Source organism: Carcharhinus amblyrhynchos, chromosome 1, assembly GCF_965287045.1.
Source record: "Carcharhinus amblyrhynchos chromosome 1, sCarAmb.v2.hapA, whole genome shotgun sequence".
Lineage (NCBI taxonomy): Eukaryota > Metazoa > Chordata > Chondrichthyes > Carcharhiniformes > Carcharhinidae > Carcharhinus > Carcharhinus amblyrhynchos.
Genome location: NC_137324.1, coordinates 101,205,391 through 101,225,435, shown reverse-complemented (window position 1 = coordinate 101,225,435; position 20,045 = coordinate 101,205,391). Strand labels below are relative to the sequence as shown.

Genomic DNA, 20,045 nt, shown 5'->3' with positions numbered 1-20,045 from the left:
TTAATACATGTGATAATAATAAATCAAAAATCAAATCAGTAACATTCCTGCCTTTGAGCTGGTGGCTCTGGATTTGAGTCCCAGCCTAGGGCTTTATAGTCATACGTTTATAATGTGTGGCCAAAGAGGTTGTGTGGCAACAGGTTAGCAACCTGTCCCAGGAAGTTTTAGTTCTGGCAATGTGAGAATATGCTCTATCTGCCTCTTGTTTCTTTAGGCTCCAGAAGAGACTTGGATGGATGAATGAATGGATTTTAAGATGGAGATGGGGGAAAAAAGTGTCTCAAAGTTTTGTTAGTGTGTGGAATCCCCTTCCCCTGAGAGCAGTGGAAGCTGGGCTATTGAATTCATTCAAGATTGAGTTAGATTTTTGATAGACAAGAAAGTCAAGGCCCTGGGGGTGGACAGGAAGGTGCAGGTGAGACCACAGCCAGATCAGCCATCAGCTTATTGAATAGTGGAACAGGCTTGAAGAGTGAGAAGACCTCTTTGTGCTTCTATGTGCCATGAACCCTTTACCCATCCCTCAGTGGCCTCACCTTCCCATTTCACTTTGAGACCCCCTGCATTTATCTGGTTCTGGGACTTAAAATCAGGGGACAGCTTGTAGTCTAAATCCTGCCCCCTGCTTTTGCTGGCACTGCTAGAACTACAATGCTCCTAGAATCACTGAATTCCTACAGTGCAGAATGAGGCCATTCAGCCCACTGAGCTTGCACCGACAACAATCCCACCCAGACCCTATCCCCATATTTACCCTGCTAATCCCCCTGACACTAAGAGGCAATTTAGCACAGCCAATCAACCTAATCCGCACATCTTTGGACTGTGAGGAAACCGGAGCACCCAGAGGAAACCCACGCAGACACAAGGAGGACGTACAGACTCCACAGTTACCCAAAGCTGGAATTAAACCCAGATACCTGGTGCTGTGAGGCAGCAGTGCTAATCACAGTGCCACCATGCCATGTCAGATTGGCTGACAGTTCCCACTGCTGGCTGAGGTGCAGAATCCCTTCTTCAACCAATTAATTCATCTCTCATGAGCTGCCATGATCAGTGGGGATGGATTTCCCACTGACCTTTTTGGATTACAGGACGGGAAATCATGCAGCAGAAGCATCCTGCCATTGGAATGGTTGCAATGCAGAAGCAGGCTATTCAGCTTCATGTCTGTGTCTACTCTCTTCAAGAGCAACTCAGCTTGCCCAATTCCTTTGCCCTTTCCCTCTCGCGCCATAAATGTTTTCTTTCAAGATGTTTATCCAATTTTCTTTTGAATGTCACGATTGAACCCATCTCCACTAATCTCTCAGGCAGTGGATTCCAGATCCTGGACACATGCTGCATGAACTTTCTTTTTCCACACACTGCAGATGGATCTTTTGCCAATCATCTTAAATCAGAGTCCTCTGGGCAGAATTTTATTCGGATGATGTTTGCTCCAATGGTAGGTCGGAAAGCCATGGGAAACCATTTCTAAGGGTCCTGACTTGATTCTGGAACCATCAGGCAATTAATTACCTTGCATCAAGGATCTCATACCTTTAAGAGTGTGGATCCCACCTCCAAAATAACAGTGGACCAACAACTCTTCTGATAACTGAACTCTGCTTTGGAGTTGCATTGTGGAAGCTGCCTTAAAAATCAAGGTTAGTAGGGTTAGGGTTGCTAGGCCCTGCATGGCTCCAATGAAGAGGGGAGGGCACTGGTGAAGCTGGGGTTGGGGTGTGGGTGATTGTTGGCATGGGGATGTGCCTTACTGCCAGTCATCTCCTACATGGGACATACAGTTCCCAATTGGGAGAGCAGCCCCACCCCCAATTCTACAGGGAAGCCACCTCCTATTGCCAGTGGCAATGGGATAAGGCCCTTGTGGCCTTAGTTAACTTCTTAAGGGCCTCAATTTGCTTCTGCACGTGAGGGTCTTCCTGGACATTTCTCTCCACAGAGCATTTGGAAGGCAATGGACACTCCACTATCTGCTTTCCCTGCCAGTTTTCAGGCTCCCTCAACCTCCAAACCACCACTGTCTCCCATCCCCATTAAATTCTATCCTCTGGTTCTGGATGCTTCTGCAAATGGGAACAATTTCTCTCTACCCAGTCTGTTAAACCCCTCTTGATTTTGAACATCTCTATCGAATTTTGATTTTGTACTTTGCGTGATGCTATTGGATGAACTAGATCATGATGGAGTTGGAGGAATACTATGGAATCTGTAAGAACACTTCTTACCAAATGGTGAACAGGACCGCCTCAAACTGGAAGTTGCTAATGAATGTTGTTCTTAGGATTCCATATCCAAAATAAACTAAAGTGAAATGTACAAAGTCAACGCCTAGCCTCCATGACTTCCAAGGTGCTTGGGTTCATGAAAAGGAACTTCTATCACTCTTCAACTACAGTACTGTACCATGATGTGGAGTTGCCGGTGTTGGACTGAGATAGGCATAGTAAGAAGTCTCACAACACCAGGTTAAAGTCCAACAGGTTTATTTGGTGGCACGAGCTGTCAGAGCATTGCTCCTTCATCAGGTGAGTGAAGAGTTCAGTTCACAAACAGGGAATATAGAAACACAAACTCAATTACAAGATAATGGTTGGAATGTGAGTCTTAACAGGTAATCAATTCTTTACTGGTGCAGATAATGTGAGTGGAGAGAGCGTTAAGCATAGGTTAAAGAGGTGTGAATTGTCTCCAGCCAGAACAGTTAGTGAGATTTTGCAAGCCCCAGGCAAGTTGTGTGACAGATAGTGTGACATGAACTTAAGATTCTGGTTGAGGCTGTCCTCATGTCTGAAGAACTTGGCTATCAGTCTTTGCTCAGCAATTCTGAGTTTTCGTGTTTCATGGAGGAAGCCTTGGAGAATTCTTACCTGAAGGTCAGAGGCTGAATGCCTGTGATTGCTGAAGTGTTCCCCAACAGGAAGGGAACACTTCTCCCTGGTGATTGTTGAGTGGTGTCCATTTATACGTTGTTGTAGTGTTGGCATGGTCTCCCCAATGTACCATGCCTCGGGACATTCTTTCCTGCAGCGTATCAGGTAGACAATGTCGGTCGAGTCACAAGAGTATATACTGTGTAGCTGGTGGATGGTGTTCTCACATGAGTTGATGGCATCTGTGTCAATGATCCATCACGGTTGTTTGAAGGCAAGAAGTGGGGGTGTGGGGATGGCCTTGGCAAGATGTTCATCTTCGTCAATGACATGTTGAAGACTTCGGAGAAGATGTTGTAGCTTCTCTGCTCTGGGGAAGTACTGGACGATGAAGGGTACTCTGCCTGCTGTGTCCCGTGTTTGTCTTTTGAGGAGGTCTGTGCAGTTTTTCACTGTGGTGCTTTGGAACTGTCGATCGATGAGTTGAGCGCCATATCCTGTTCTTATGAGGGCATCTTTCAGCATCTGGAGGTGTCTTTTGTGATCCTCTTCATCTGAGCAGTTCCAGCGTATACGGAGAGCTTGTCCATAGGGGATGGTTTCTTTAACGTGTTTCGGGTGGAGCTGGAGAAGTAGAGCATCGTGAGGTTATCTGTGAGCTTGAGGTGAAGGGCGGGAATACAGGCAAGTAATTTGAATATTTTTAAAATGTATTTTAAATATGTTTTAAATGTGACTTTCGGGAACTTTAGGTCCCGATTGAATCTTTCATCCCGCCTGGAGTACTGCTGGGGAGGTGGGCTGGACATCAGGGCATTGGGGTGCTCTGGATGAGGGAGGGTGGGTTAGGGCTGGCCCGGGAATTGTTGTGGGGGCTGCGATCGGGTTGTGGGAGGGGGGATGTGACTGGAGGGGCAGCACAGTGGGGGTCTAGTGCTGGCCAGCGATTGATCTGGCCAGCAAACAGGGAGTCTGAAGATTGGGACCACTGCGCATACGCAGAGTTTCAGAACTGTCAGACCCCGCTGTGAATAGGCCCTGCCCTCCTGGGGTTTTAATGAGATTCATGATTGGGGTCTCTGCAGTGCACAGAGATTGGAGATTCGGGTGAGAAGCTGAACTGACAAAACAGTTGGGATTTAGAACAGTTTTCCTGCTAATTCAGCGCTTTTGGGAGAATCACAGTCCATATATGAAGGGCACTTCACTACCCCTAGATAAGCTGATATTCTTAATATGGCTGTTCATTAATTTAAAGTGAAGGTTTACACTTATGCTCTTTATATACTTAAATTTCAATGAACCTATTTAGTTTCTCCATCCTCCACACAGAATGGAAAATGATGAGTGTAAACTTGGGGATTTTGCGCAGGTAGAACTCATTGTAGAAGAGGGAGATAGTGCTGCGTTTATTCCTTTCTTTCATCCTTCAGTAGCTGAAGACTGTTCAAAGTCTTTAATTAGATGATCAGGTTTTTGGTGAGTTTTAAGATTTTATCCCTCTAAACTGGGATGTAATTTAAACCCGTACTGAGGAGATGTAAAAATTGCATTGAATTTATGACTTAAGCAATGGCTCTTTTTAATATAACTACAGATAATAGTTGAGTGAGTTTTCTAAACTTGAAACTTAATTAGTGAAATAAATTGGAATGGTATCAGCTGGTTAGAAGTAAACAAATATAACATTGCCATTCAAGAAAGTGAGCAGAGAGAAAAGAGGGAGCGGTAGACCAGTTAAGTTTATGTATTTGTGTCACGAGTAGGCTTACATTAACACTACAATGAAGTTACTGTGAAAATTCCCTAGTCACCATACTCCGGCACCTGTTCGGTAAACTGAGGAAGAATTTAGCATGGACAATGCACCTAAGCAGCATGTCTTTCCGATTGTGGAGGAGAAAATCCTCCACAATCCTCCATAGAGAAAATCTATGCAGACACAAAGAGAACGTACAGACTCCACACAGACAGTGACCCAAGCCTGGGATCAAATCCAGGTCCCTGGCACTATGAGGCAGCAGTGCTAACCATTGTGTCACCATGCCGTCCTTGGTCCAACATCACTCAACACATATGTGTTGGATTCTGTTATTAAGGAAGAAAAATATAAAATGCTTAGAACGAGTCAGTAAGGTAAATCCTGATGACAAATTCAAATTAGAGTATTTTGAGGATGTAATTCGTAGGGTAGTTAAAGGGGAACTAATGGATATAGTATATCTAGATTTTGAAAATACATTCAGTGAGTTGGCAAACAAAAGTTTAATAAAGAAGATGAGGCTTATGGGGTCCTGAGTGATACATTAACATGGCTAGAGAATTGGTTAACGCACATAAAGCAGAGAGGAGGGATAATACTCCATTTTAAAACTCACTCCATTCTTACCTACTGAACAGGGTGTGTTAAATCAACCTCTTTCCCTACATCATGTTCATATAATGACCAAGGTTACAGGAATTCCTTCACAGAACATTGTATTCTAATGTGGTGGGATCTAGGACCCAAGTAATTGTTATGGACCAATTGGCTACCCATCAGTAGCAGACTTTCCCCAGTACTGACAAAATTGATCAACATTTACAGAAAAATCTTTGTGTTCTCCTATGCACACCTTGAGTTTCACTGAACTGCTCATAAAGGCCCAAATCTTCTGCTGTCCAGATGGTCAAATTCAGGACACATGATCGAAGATGGATTTTGGGATCTTGTAGAAGTCCTGACACCCTCCCATCCATGGGAATTGCCTGCGAAGTTACAACTTCCAAAGGCCATTTCCGCTGCCTCCACCTCCCTCATTGTATTAAATCTGTCAGGGACTTTGGATAGTTTGGCAGTACATACCTGAATAGCTCCCAGGAAACTAGTTACCCAGCTTGTCTGATTCCTGAGTTAGAGACTAGCCCTCCAGTTGTGCGCCCAATCTCCCTGAAACCCCCTTGACCCTGCGACTACCCCCTGTGACCACCTGATTGACTCCTGACTCAACCCAATTACCCACTGACCATCTTATTACTCCCCATCCAGAATTGATTATCCCCGAACATCCAAAACACCTCCCAAATCACTCAACAGCTCGCTCCCCTGATAACATAACTACAGCCCCAACCCAACTCGACAACTTCCCTGACCCAACCCGACCAGACCTAGGCCCAATCGCATTACCACATGCCCAGACCTGACTACCACCTATCTCATTCACCTATTGCCTTACCGATTTGCTACCTCGCCTACCTACTCCTTCATCCACCTGCTTACTCAGTCACCTACCACCTCACTCACTTACTACCTCACCCACCTATCTACTTGATGCAGCTATCACTTCACCCACCTCACTCACCAACTAAGTCATACACAATTACCCACCTCACCTACCCGTTTTATTATAAAGTTTATTTATTTATTAGTCACGCGTAGGCTTACATTAACATTGCAATGAAGTTGCTGTGAAAATCCCCTAATTGCCACATTCCAGCACCTGTTCGGGTACACTGAGGGAGAATTTAGCATGGCCAATGCACCTTAATCAGCACATCTTTGGACTGTGGGAGGAAATTGGAGCACGCGGAGGAAACCCACGCAGAGACAGGAAGAATGTGTAAACTCCACACAGACAGTGACCCAAGCCAGGAATTGAACCTGAGTCCCTGGCGCTGTGAGGCAGCAGTGCTAATCACTATGCCACCCTTACATCAGCTACATTCCATCCTATTTATTCACATATTCATGCGCTCACCCATTCATTAAAATTTACACTGGTCAATTAAACTTATCATACGACAACTAGTGCCATAAAAAAGGGGTGTTTCTGCCATTCCCCCAACTCTACGTCACATTGATGGAGCCCTCTGAGGGACACTGCACACGTCATTTTTGGAAAAGCTGGGCTCGGAATGTTCCAGAGGAAATGTGGAGCAGCAGAGTGAATTTTTTTTTAGCGGAGCAGCAATTCGCTGATGAATATCCAGGAATATCCCTCGGAATATCCAGGCCGAAGTTAATTACAAGGAGCCCTTTTCCCCACTGATTGCAGTGTGCTGACCATGGAGACTTCACATAGACAGGAGATTAAAATTCAGCATTGTAACAATTGGAAAAATACTTACATTAAAATAAACCATAAAAATAAGGGTGTTTCTGGATATTTAGTTTGTACAATTACAAAACATTTTCAGTAACTACAATGTATTCTCTGTTCTTTTGAACAGATGTGCATCTTTACAGACACCCCCCCAATTCCCAGCTGTTAAGTTTCAGTGGTTGCAAGCGACTTAGCTATTTGACTGTTATCTTTGATGTGTGCATTGAAAGACAAAGCATACTATCAGGATCTCAAGCTGCAATCTGCTAAGGGGCAAAAGTGATTACAATGTAGTACCTGCTGTGCGATTATGATTATTCTTCTGTATTTTCCTGTTAGGATGCTGGTTGAACTTAAGAATAATTATAGTCATGTGACAGCTATTTTTGACTGTTTTCCACAGCTGTTTTGTTATGTGGTATTAATTAGAGAATAATGGGTATCTTGGAGTGCACGATTCAGAACCTTGGATTCAGATGAATTCGTTAACATCCAACAAAGTGCTTAAAGTATGTCGAGGAAGATTTTCAACTTGATGCCAAGGTGGATCAGCTGAGGTTTGGTCAACCAACATATAAACTGCCTGCCTTTCCTTCCTATTGAAATTGATCTCTTTCCCTGGTTCTGCCTTCTCTTATTAACTTACAGAATGGATAGTCAGAAGCTTTTTCCCAAAGTGGAAAAGTCAATTACTATGGGGCATAGGTTTAAGATGTGAAGGGCAAGGTTTACAGGAGATGTACGAGGCAAGTTTTTTTACACAGAGGGTGGCGGGTGCCTGGAAATTGTTGCCGGGGAAGGTAGTAGAAGCAGGTATGATTGTGGCTTTTAAGGGACGCCTTGGCAAATACATGAATAGGATAGAAATAGAGGGACATGGTCTCTGGAAGGGTAGAGGGTTTTAGTTCAGTTGGGCAGCATGGTCAGTGCAGGCTAGGAGGGCCGAAGGGCCTGTTCCTGTGCTGTAATTTTCTTTGTTCTTTGTTAAATCTCTAACTTCTTTCAGTACCAATGAAAAATCATTGAGCATAATAGTTAGGAAAAAACTCCTTTGCCTTGGTAGACTTGCCTGGGAGTAGTGAGGCTGCAGACTGTCACCCACTGATACCATTGAGGAACACCCCACAAGCAGAGTTGGCAGTGGCCTATGGGTCTGCTTGCCCTGGTAAGTCAATGTGCATCCCAGTTTGTGTAATTCTGCTAGAAGTGACAGTGTATGAACTAGGACCTCGTCCACTAATTCTGTTTCTCTCTCTGCAGATATCTGACCAGAAGAGTGTTTCTGGCAGGTCCTGAAATAAAAAATCAATTAGGGAAGGCTATTTTAGGTGGTGGGGTTTCCCCTACCCAGGAAATTCAGTAGCCCTGCAGCTATTTAACACTCTGTCTGGAGACAGGAGATCTGCCCCTAACTGAGGAGGACATTCCACAACAGACAGTTGCCAAACAAGCTGACCGGACAGGAGATCCATAGTCCCAGTAATGCCAGTAATGGCACTAAGATTAGTGGTCGCTGCTGGTACTAAGGGCAATTTCTGGTTTCTAAGTGTTGGGAGCCTAGGACCAGTAAGTGTGGTGGTGGGGGATTGGGGGGGGTGCAATCTCATGGGGGGTGCGAGAGGGTGGTTTGTGCAGAAAACTTTAAATCAGCAAAATTGAATGCTTGAACATTTCCATTGGTAAAACCATAGATCTGATGAATTACCTTGAACATAGTGTGCTGATATGAAGCTGTCTACATAAAATAATGCAACATTTTGCTTCTTGTTAGCAAACACTTAAAAGAAGAAAACATTCTCCAATGTATTTCTCTTAATATACTTCTAAAGAGAGCAAAATAAATTAAAACTGTTTTGTACATAATGACATGATATGAAGTTACTCAGAATCTTAGCAACCGCAAGAGAAAATCAACCAACAACGAACCTCTCAGTAGGTGGCGATTTCTTTAATTAGCATTTGGTGGGAGTGGGGGATGGGGGGGTGGGTAACGGGGAGGGGTCAGAGGGGGGGCAGGCTACGATGGAGGTTTTTCCTGTTGCTCAATTTACCTTTCCAAGGTTAATAGAAGGCATCTGCTGGAGTGCTGATTGATGGAATGATCTGTCTACTCTGTGTCTTTCTGGAAGATGTGAGCTGCACATTCTCTAACATTCTCATCAAGCTGATGTCTGCTACTGTTCACATGTGAATCACATCCACTTTGGACGCTGGATGGCACCTGTCACAAGATGGGCCATTGCACCCAATTTCACAACTCATGTCTTTAATTAACTCATTCATTAATTGAATGGCTTCTTTGACAGCACTCCCCCAGATTGGAGAAGGCAAACAAATGCATGAGAATGCTATTACTTCGTAACAGCCCATTCCGACTTGGACCTATGTGAATATTTCTTCAACATCACTGGCTTAAAATACTGGAATTTCCTACCTAACAACACGGTGGTAGCAGCTTTATCGTATATTCAAGAACAAAGCTCACCACTACTGTCTCAAGGACATCTAGGAACGAACAATAATGTCAGATTTGCTAGTGATGCTGGTCTTTCAAGAATCAATAAAAGCAATAATATTTAAATGCTACATAGCATTGATTCTTGGTGTAGGATTTCATTTTTCTCTGATTCTGAGTACAAAAGGCCAAGAATCAAGTGAGACCCTACATTTATTTTCTAACTTTAAAGAATTTAATCTGTCTCACAAGCATGACAGTTTCTCTCAGTGAAATAGTGTTTTTCTAGTAAGTATAGAAAACCTGATCAGTTCTTTATCTCAGGATAAAAGGTGCTCCATTATACTGTCTTCATGGAAACATAGAATCACATAATGACTATAACACAAAGGGAGGCCATTTGGTCCATTGTGACTGTGCAGATCTCTGCAAGAACAATTCACCAAGACCCCCTCCCCACCTTTTCCTCTCATCCTGCAAATCTTTTCTGTTCAGAGAATTATTGATTTCTGTTTAGAAGACCTTGGTTGAATCTTCCTCCCCCACGTCCTCAGGCAGAGCATTCCAACTGCCAGCCAGCTGCTGTGTAAAATTAAAGCAAATTACTTTAGATGCTGGAATCTCAAGCAAAAAGCAGAAAGTAGGTCTGGCAGCATCTGTGGAGAGAGAATACGGGGTCATCCTGATTTGAAACATTGGCTCTATTTTCTCTCCATAGATACCGTCAGACCTGCTGAGATTTTCCAGCATTTTCAGTTTTTGTGTGCTGTGTAAAATAGTTTTCTTCATGTTGCTGTTGTTTCTTTTATCAATCACCTTAAATCACTATTCCTTGATCCTTCTGAAACTGGAAATGTTTCTTTCTATCTACTCAGACTTCACCCTCATGATTTTGAGCATTTCTATCAAATCTTTTAATCTTCTTTTCTCTCAGGACAGCAGTCCATGATTCTCCAATCTATCTGCCTAACTGAAGTCTCTCATTCCTGAAACAATTCTTGCGATTTTCTTCCCCCTCCTCATGCCCTCTGTAATGGCTTAACATCCTTCCTAAAGTGTGATACCCAGAACTGAGTTCTTACACAAGTTTATCATTATTTCTTTGCTTTTGTACTCAATGGCAATATTTATAAAGTCCAGGATCCCATAAACTTTATGAACCACTTTCTCAGCCTGCCCGAGCATCTTCAGCGACTTGTGCTCTGCTCTGCTCCTACATCACCTTGAAAACTGTATTTTAGTGTGCATCTCCTTGTTCTTCCTACCAACACAACTAACTTCCCACTCCTCTGCATTAAATTTCATCTGCTTCATCTCTCCATTCTACAAGCTGCCTGTATCTGAAAAGTTATTATTGTTGTAAGGTGTAGGGTTTTGATATAAAACCCTTTTAATTTAAATGAACTTTAAAGTTCAAATTACTAAATTCTACTGCTAGGGCCCTCAGTTGTACTTGTCCTACAAGGTAAAAATAACCGGCATTCATGAATCAAGTAGACTTTATTAAGCAAGATTTTGCATAAACTTAACAACAAGCAGTGAAGACAACATAGAAGTTTTTATGTCTCAAGATCCCAGGAACTCTTAATGTTGTCAGCACACGTGATGTCCCTGTTCTTTGTCTTTGAAGTGATGTTGAACTGTGTCCAGAAATGTCATCCACCCGAAGTTGCTCAATTTTTATCCTCCTAGTCTTTCATTCCTTGCTTTCTTGGTAAAACTAAAATAAGCATTGTTAATGGCAACCAAAACATCAGGTTAGGAGGGGAAGATAGAAGTTAATAGGATGAACAGGCAGGGCCAGTATAATAACCATGATGTGGAGATGCTGGCATTGGCACAGTGAGAAGTCTCATAACACCACGTTAAAGTCCAACAAGTTTGTCGGACAGTCTAAACAAGTCCAACAAACTTTTTGAACAGTCTAATAATCATCAGAGATTAGTAAAGAAGGTCAAAATGCATGAAAAGTATAGTGCACAAGGAAATCCTGCAAGGGAAAGACAAATCAGTAGGACATATTTAAAAACCCTGTACCTAAATGCAGGCAGTATTTGGAATAAGGTCAATGAGTTGACTGCACAAATAGAGAAAAATGGGAATAATTTGGTGGGGATTACTGAAACATGGTTACAGGATGACTGGGATAGAAGTTGAATGTCCAAGAGTATTCAATATTCTGGAAGGATATACAGGATGGAACAGGAGCTGAAGATCACATCAAGCTGTATTAAGAAATGACATTGGCACTAACGGCCAACACGTTGAATCAATCTGGGTGAAAATAAAAAACAAAGGAAAACCCATCTTGGTGGGAGTAATTTACAGGCCCCTGAGCAATACTTCAAAAGTAGGGCATAGTATAAACCTAAAAATAATGAGGGCTTGTGAGAAGGGCACAATAGTAATGGTGATTTAAACATGCATATTGACTGGATCAATCAAATTGGCAAAGGTAGCCTCGAGGGAGATTTCATAGAGTGTTTGATGGATTGTTTCTTAGAGCAATGTGTTATGGAAGCAACAAGGGAACAGGTTATTTTAGATTTAATATTATGTAACAAAGAAGGGTTGATAAATAGTCTTGTTGTTAAAGATCCTCTTGGAAAAAGTGATCACAGCATACGGAAATTTCAGATTCAGATTGGGTGAGAGAAGAGAGTACCAAACTAACGTTTCAGCCTTGGCCCAAGTAAACTGGGCACAAATAATTCAGGGCAAGCGAGTTGAGGAACAATGGTGGGTGTTCATGGAAGTATTGAATACCTCTCAATTAAAGTATATTCCTGAGAGGAAGAGGAATTGTAAAAGGAAGAAAAATGTTCCATGGCTAGACAAGGAAGCCAAAGGGGACATAAAGGTAAAAACTAGGGCGTACCAACTGCAAAAGCTAGTGGCAAGCTGAAGGATTGGGAGAACTTTAAGGTTCAGCAAAGGACTACTATCAAAACAGCTATGATGAACTACGAAAGAAAGCCAGCAAAAAACACAAACACAAGTAACGAAAGCTTCTATAAGTAAACAAAGATGAAGAGAATAACTGAAGTAAAGATTGGCCCTTTAGAAACATAGAAGATAGCAGTAGGAGGACGTCATTTGGCCCTTCAAGTCTGCTCTGTCATTTATTGTGATCATGGCTGATTGTCCAACTCAGTAGCCTGATCCTGCCTCCTCCCCATAACCTTTGATCCCATTTGCCCTGAGTGCTATATCCAGCTGCCTCTTGAATACATTCAATATTTTGGCATCAACTACTTCCTATGGTAATGAATTCCACAGGCTCACACTCTTTTGGTGAAGAAATGTCTCCTTACCTCCGTCCTAAATGATGTACCCTAAATCCTCTGACTGTGACCTCTGGTTCTGGACTCCACCCCCCATCAGGAATATCCTGCCTGCATCTACCCTGTCTAGACCTGTTAGAATTTTATAAGTCTCTATGAGATCCCCCCTCATTCGTCTGAACTCCAGCGAAAACAATCCTAACCTAGTCAATCTCTCCTCACACATCAGTACTGCCATCTGTGGAATCAGCCTGGAAAACCTTTGCTGTACTCCCTCGAGAGCAAGAACATCCTTCCTCAGAATAGGAAACCAAAACTGCACACAATATTCTAAGTGTAGCCTCACCTAGGTCCTATATAATTGCAACAACACATCCCTGCTCCTGTGCTCAAAATCTGTCGCAATGATGGCCAACATACCATTTGCCTTCTTTACCACCTGCTGCACCTGCATGCTTACCTTCAATGACTGGTGCACAAGGACATCCAGGTCCCACTGCACACTCCCCTCTCCCAATTTACAGCCATTCAGGTAGTAACCTGCCTTCTTGGTGTTGCTTCCAAAGTGAAGAACCTCACATTTATCCAAATTATACTGCATCTGCCATTGATTCGCCATTCACCTAATCTGCCCAGATCATGCTCGAAGGATCTCTGCATCCACATCACAGTTCACTCTCCCACTCAACTTGGTATCATCTGCAAACTTTGAAATGTTACATTTTGTTCCCTCATCTATATCATTCATATATATTGTGAATAGCTGGGGCCCCAGCACTGATCCCTGTGGCACCCCATTAGTTACAATTTGAAAAGAACCTATTAATTCCTTCTAGAGGACAATACTGGTGACATACTAATGAGAAACACAGAGATGGCAGAGGCACTAAACCAATATTTTGCCTCTGTCTTCATGGGAGAGATTAATGAAGATTTTGCAAAAACTGTCATTAGTGCAGAGAAACCTGGTACAATAATCATCATGTGGCGATGCCAGCATTGGACTCGGGTAAACACAGTAAGAAGTCTCATAACGCCAGATTAAAGTCCAACAGGTTTATTTGGTAATAAACATCACTGGCTTTCTAGTTTGACTCCGAAAGCTAGTGACGTTTATCTCCAAAAACCTGTTGGACTTTAACCTGGTGTTGTGAGACTTCTTACTGCAATAATCATCACCAGGGAGAAGTTATTGAATAAACTAATGGGATTAAAAGCAGAAATGTCTCTGGGACCTGATAGCCTGCACCCTAGAATATTAAAGGAGGTGGCAGCAGAGATAATGGATACATTGGTTCTGATACTTCAAAATTCCTTGGATTCTGGTAAAGTGCCAATGAGTTGAAAAATGCTTATTCATAAAGGGAGAGAGGCAAGAAGTAGGAAACTACAGGCTGGTTAGCTTGAGCTCCCTAGTAGGGAAGTTGCTGGAATCAATCATTAAGGAAGAGATGAATGAGCATTTGAAAAGGCAAAGCTCAATCCATCATTTTCAGCATGGTTTTATGGAGAGCAAGTCATACTTGATAAATTTGCTTGATTTCTTTGAGCGCATAACCAGCAAGTTGGATAGTGGGGAGCTTGTGGATGTGGTATATCTGGACTGCCAGAAGGTGAATTGGCAAGGGATTGGGTACTGAGCACAGGATTGGATTGAGGATTGGCTGACTGACAGAAAGTAGAGGGTCGGGATAAATGGGCTCTTCTCTGGCTGGCGAGTCGTGACTAACGGAGTGCCACAGGGATCAGTCCTCAGACTTCAATCTATACAATCTATATAAATGATCTGCAAGCAGGGATTGAGTGTAACATAGCAAAATTTGCGGACGATACTAAAATAGGTGGGAAAGCAGGCAGTGAAGAGGATAGAAAACTTTTACAGGCAGTTATAGATAAGCTAGGAGAATGGGCCAAAATTTGGCAGAGTTTAATGTGGATAAGTGTGAGGTTGTCATTTTGGCAGAAAAAATAGAAAAACAAATTATTATCTAAATAGAAAGCAGATTCAAAGTGCATCCGGACAGAGGGATCTGGGTATCTATGTTAATAAATTGCAGAAAGCCGGTATGCAGCATGTAATAAAAAAGACAAATAGGATGTTGACATTTATAGCAAAGGGACTGGAAGATAAAAGTAGAGAAGTTTTGTTGCAATTGTATAGGGGGTTGGTGAGACCACATCTGGAGTATTGTGCCCAGTTTTGGTATCCTTATTTGGGGAAAGATGTGGTGGCATTGGAGGCAGTTCAGAGGAGGTTCACCAGATTGATTCCAGGGATGAAAGGGTTGATATGTGAGGAGAGATTAAACAGTTTGTGCTTATACTTGCTCGAGTTTAGAAGGATGAGGGGAGATCTGATTGAAGTATATAAAATTTTAAAAGGGATTGATAAAGTAAATGTAGACCAATTGTTTCCTGTTATGGAGCAATCTAGAAGAAGAGGCCACTGGTATAGGTTGAGAGGCAGTAGATTTTAAACTGAGATGAGGAAGAACTACTTTCTCAAATTTGAATGGATTTATGGTGAGTTTGTGAAACTTGCTGTCCCATAGTGCGGTGGAATCTGAATTGTTGAATGCTTTCAAGAAGGAGATAGATCCATTTCTAATAAAAGGAATACGAGGAACAGGCAGGGAGGTGGATTTGAGACCAGGCCAGCCATGATCTGATTCAAAGGGCTGAATTTGCCTACTTCTGCTCTTAATTCCCATATTCCTATGTCCCCAAAATTAAAATCCCCTTTATACCTACTCTATAATTCTTGCATTTCTCTATTCTTAGCTTGCAAACATATTCCTCCATGGCTTTACCAGTAGTTAGTGGCCTATAACAGTGGTGGTTATCTCAGTTGGTTGGTTAGTTAGCTTGTGGTTCAGAATAAAGCTAACAGCACAGGTTTGATTCCTGTGCCAGCTGAGGTGGACTTAGTGCCTGTCTCTTTGCTCTATCCCTGAGAGTGGAAAGCAACCATCACTGATAAAACTGTCAAGAAAACAGCACAGGGTGAACATTAGCAGACAATGAGCCAAGGAGCTGCCTCAGGCAGAATACACATGAATTAATGAGTGCCCTATGGAATACACATACCAGTCTACCATGTAATAGTACACTTTACTGTTTCTTAGCTCTAACCAAATAGATTCTGCTCTTGATACTTCTAGGTACCTTTTCTACACAGCATTTTAATTTTTTTTTAATCAGTACTGCTCCCCACCCCACTTTCTTTCTTTCCTATTATTTCTGAATACCTTGTAGCCAGGAATATTTATTACCCAGTCTGTATTTTTTGAGCCAGATCTCTGTTATCACCACAACATCATAAACCTTATTTATCAACCTAAGTTAGACCTTATTATATTCCTTTTCACTCTGACACCATCTAATACTTTATTGTTTCCTATTCAGTTGCTATCTGTCTCATCTAATTCTCTGCATCTTGGTTTTCCTTTCTAACTTTAGAACAAAGATCAAAGAAAATTACAGCACAGGAACAGGCTCTTCGGCCCGCCAAGCCTGCACTGACCATGCTGCCCGACTGAACTAAAACCTCCTACTCTTCCTCCTACTCTTCAAACTCAACAAGTCCCACATCTCCATGTGGGACTTGTTGAGTATGAGTTCCCCTGGTAACAGGCGTGGCCTGCCCAGCTGAAAATCATTAACTGCGTCATTTATAAGGCAAGCCCAGGACTGGGCCAGCATAGTTCCTTGTCCCTGGTTTTCACTTTGCAATCTGTAAATAAATGATGTCCCTTTCTAGCCAGGCTTCCCGAGTTATTGTAGTTTGATATGAATTTTCTTCTGGGTGGTTGTAGAGTTTTGTCCTCTTTCTTATTGCCTGTCTCCATCTCGATCTGAAAAGTAAGCCCAAGCTTCTATTGATTTTCTTTTCAAGGATATTATGGCTTTTCAGTCCCCTCTTTGTTTTGCTGGTCCATTTTCATTCTCTAAGTTTTTGTCTGTGGAGCTCATTCTATTATAATGCCTTCTTTTGGTTTCATATCCACATTCTCTCCTCAGGATGTAGCACTTTGAAGTCTTGTGCTCTGTGCCTGAAGTTAACAGTATGAACTTGATTGTGCTCTACAGACTCTGGAAGAGTTCCAGTGGATTGGAGGGTAGCTAATGTGACCCCATATGTTAAAAAAGGAGGGAGAGAGAATGAGTTGAATTATAGACCGTTTAGCCTGACATTGGTGGTGGGGAAAATGCTGGAGTCACTTTATTAAGGATGTAATAACTGAGCATTTAGAAGGTGGTGATAGGATTGGTCCAAGTCAGCATGGATTCACTAAAGGGAAATCGTGCTTGACAAATCTTCTGGAGTTTTTTGAAGGTATGACCAGTAGAATGGATAAGGGTGAACCAGTGGATGTTGTGTATCTGGACTTTTGACAGGGTCCCATACATGAGATTAATGAACAAAGTTAAAGCTCATGATTATTGTTGGTAGTGTATTGATGTGGATAGAGAACTGGTTGGCAGACAGGAAGCAGGGAGTGGGAATAAATGTGTTCTTTTCAGAATGGCAGGCAGTGACTAGTGGGGTACCGCAGGTTTCAGTGCTGGGGCCCCAGCTATTCACAATTTACATTAATGATTTGGAAGAAGGAATTGAATGCAATATCGCCAAATTTGCAGATTACACTGAGCTGGGTGGCAGTGTGTTCTGTGAGGAGGATGCAATGAGGCCGCAGGGTGACTTGGACAGGCTGACTGAGTGAGCAAATACTTGGCAAATACAATACAGTGTGGATAAATGTGAGGTTGTCACTTTGGTGGCAAAAACAGGAAGGAAGGTTATTATCCGAATGGTGGCAGTTTAGGAAAAGGGGAACCTGGGTGTCACGGTGGAACAGTCGCTGAAGGTTGGCAAGCAGACACAGCAGGTGGTGAGGAAAGCTAATGACATGCTGGCCTTCATAGCAAGAGGATTTGAGTATAGGAGAGAGGATGTCTTGCTGCAGTTATACAGGGCCTTGGTGAGGCCACATCTTGTATGTTGTGTGCAGTTTCGGTCTCCTAGTCTGAGGAAGGACATTCTTGCGGTTGAGGGAGCCCAGCCAAGGTTCACCAGACTGATTCCTGGAATGGCAGGACTGGGGAGACTGGATTGACTGGGCTTGTACTCATTGGAATTTGGAAGAACGAGAGGGAATCTCATAGAAACATATGAAATCCTGATGGAACTGGACAGACTAGAAGCAGGAAGAATGCTCCCAATGTTGGGGAAGTCCAGAACTACAGGTCAGTGTAAAAGTAAGGGGTAAACCAGTCAGGACTGAGATGAGGAAGAACTTCTTCATTCTGAAAATTCATTCTGAAAACTTGCAGAATTCTCTACCACAGAAAGCTGTTTGGGCCAGGAGTGTGATATTGAAAATGCATGATTAGTCATGATCATATTGGATGATGGTGCAAGCTTGAAGGGCTGAATGGTCTACTCCTAAATCTACTATGTTTCTATGTGTCTTTGTTGTTCCTCACACATTATGATCATTTAAGGTAACGTTAGGTTATAGTGTTGTAAAGCTTGAAGTTGTCTTTGCATCCATTTCCAGTCAACAATTCTGATGGTGAGAAACTATTCTGAAGTGGTCAGGTTCTGAAGTTAAGAAAGGCTAAGATACTTTTACCTGTTTCACCGATTCCTTGTTGTTTGAACTTCTGTTTCTGTTTCTCCATTGGATTGAGGATATCTAGGTGAGCGAGTCACTTTAATGAATCCATATTCCTGTGTAAAGTTACGGAATGATTTATTAGCAAACTGAGGACCATTGTCTGACACTACAATATTCTCAATGTCACATATCACAAAGATTCTCTTTAGAGACTGAATAGCTGCTTTCACTGTGATGCTGTGCAATCTGTTCACTTCAATCCATCTGTACTAGTTATCAACAACGATAAGAAATAATTTACCTTTAAACTCAAATAATTCCATTTTCAGGTACTCCAATGGCCTCAATGGATAAGTGGACGGTGACAGTGACTCGCTCTTCTGTTGGCCATTCATTGCATACACAGAGTAATTTGAGATTAGTGCTTTTATAGGCTGATTAATTCCTGGTCACCTGACTGACTGCTGAGCTCTTGCTCAGCGTTTCGTCATCCTCAAGTAACCTTGAGGTGTTTTTCAGACAATTTTGAGTCAAAGTCTTTTTGGGATGATTAGGTCATTATTAAAAACCAAGAAATCACCAATGAACGTTAGATATTTTCTCTATTCAAAGTATTGTTGCAGTACAGTCTGTTTGGTGTATAAACTGCTATCCTCTCTAGCAATACTATTTAATTTTAATGCATTTGTCAACATGCTGTTTTGTTTGCTTAATCTCATGTAGTCTCTTTTAGTAGCTGGTAAGTGTTGGTAATGAGTGAAATTTACTTCCACTTCCTCAAAGTCATTCAAATCTTTTGGTTTGATTCTTTCCACCGGTATTTATGATAGTGCATGTGCTGTCATCTGGTACTTCGCTTGACTGTACTCAGTCACTGAATCATTCCTCATTAGTCTCAGTCTAAAACATTGAATTCTAGGTGACATTTTTGTAATCTCCTTTGGGTTAAGCAAAATAACCAGGGGCTGGAGGCTGGTTTCAATTTTAAACCTTTATCCCATCAGATAATCAGTTTATTTCTCATAGACCAATGTTGCTGCAGGTTAGGTTAATTGGCCATGCTAAATTAACCCTAGTGTCGGGGGATTAGCAGGGTAAATATGAAGGGTTTTGCGAATAGGGCCGGGGTGGGATTGTGGTTGGTGCAGTCTCAGTGGCCAAATGGCCTCCTTCTACACTGTAAGGATTCATTCTCAATGGTTCCAGATTTTTTTCAAGTTTGTGAGCGATTTTGAGGTGAAATAAATTAGCCTCCCTCTTTCATTGCTCATGAAATAAAGTTATGTCCAAACTTGCAGGTAATGTTTCTTCATGATATAGGGTGATGCCAACAGAGTGGGTTGAATTTCCCTACCAGCTGAGGTTATCCATGTCTTCTGAACCTTGCCTCTTGCCTGAGGTGTAGTGACCCTCAGGTTAATTCACCACCAGTCAGCTATCTCTCTCAAAGAGAGAGAGAACAGTCAATCGTCCTCTTGGAATTTTGCAAATTTCATTAGCTATAGTCAATCAGAGATGATTACAACATAACTATTATACTTTATATTTACATACAATGTCTAAATTCACATTAATTAATTACTGGATATTGAAACAAATATTTATTTGAAGAAAACTATACTCACAATCCATTACAATTTCTTTAGGGTGTCTTTTCAATCAACCATTATGGTGGTAAACTCAACCCTTCATGTCCTGAAGATAGCTGACCTATGTATCTG

The 20,045-nt window shown here is 42.1% G+C and overlaps 1 long non-coding RNA gene across 1 annotated transcript; it reads right to left on the bottom strand.

Annotated features, from left to right (window-relative positions):
- Nucleotides 1-10,900: 10,900 nt before the first annotated feature.
- LOC145343376 (uncharacterized) lies at nt 10,901-18,713 on the bottom strand. Its single transcript, XR_013886699.1, has 3 exons — nt 18,626-18,713; nt 18,340-18,437; nt 10,901-11,139 (listed from the first exon to the last, which is right to left on the bottom strand). It is a non-coding gene; the product is annotated as an uncharacterized LOC145343376 (long non-coding RNA).
- Between the last annotated feature and the right edge of the window lie 1,332 nt (nt 18,714-20,045).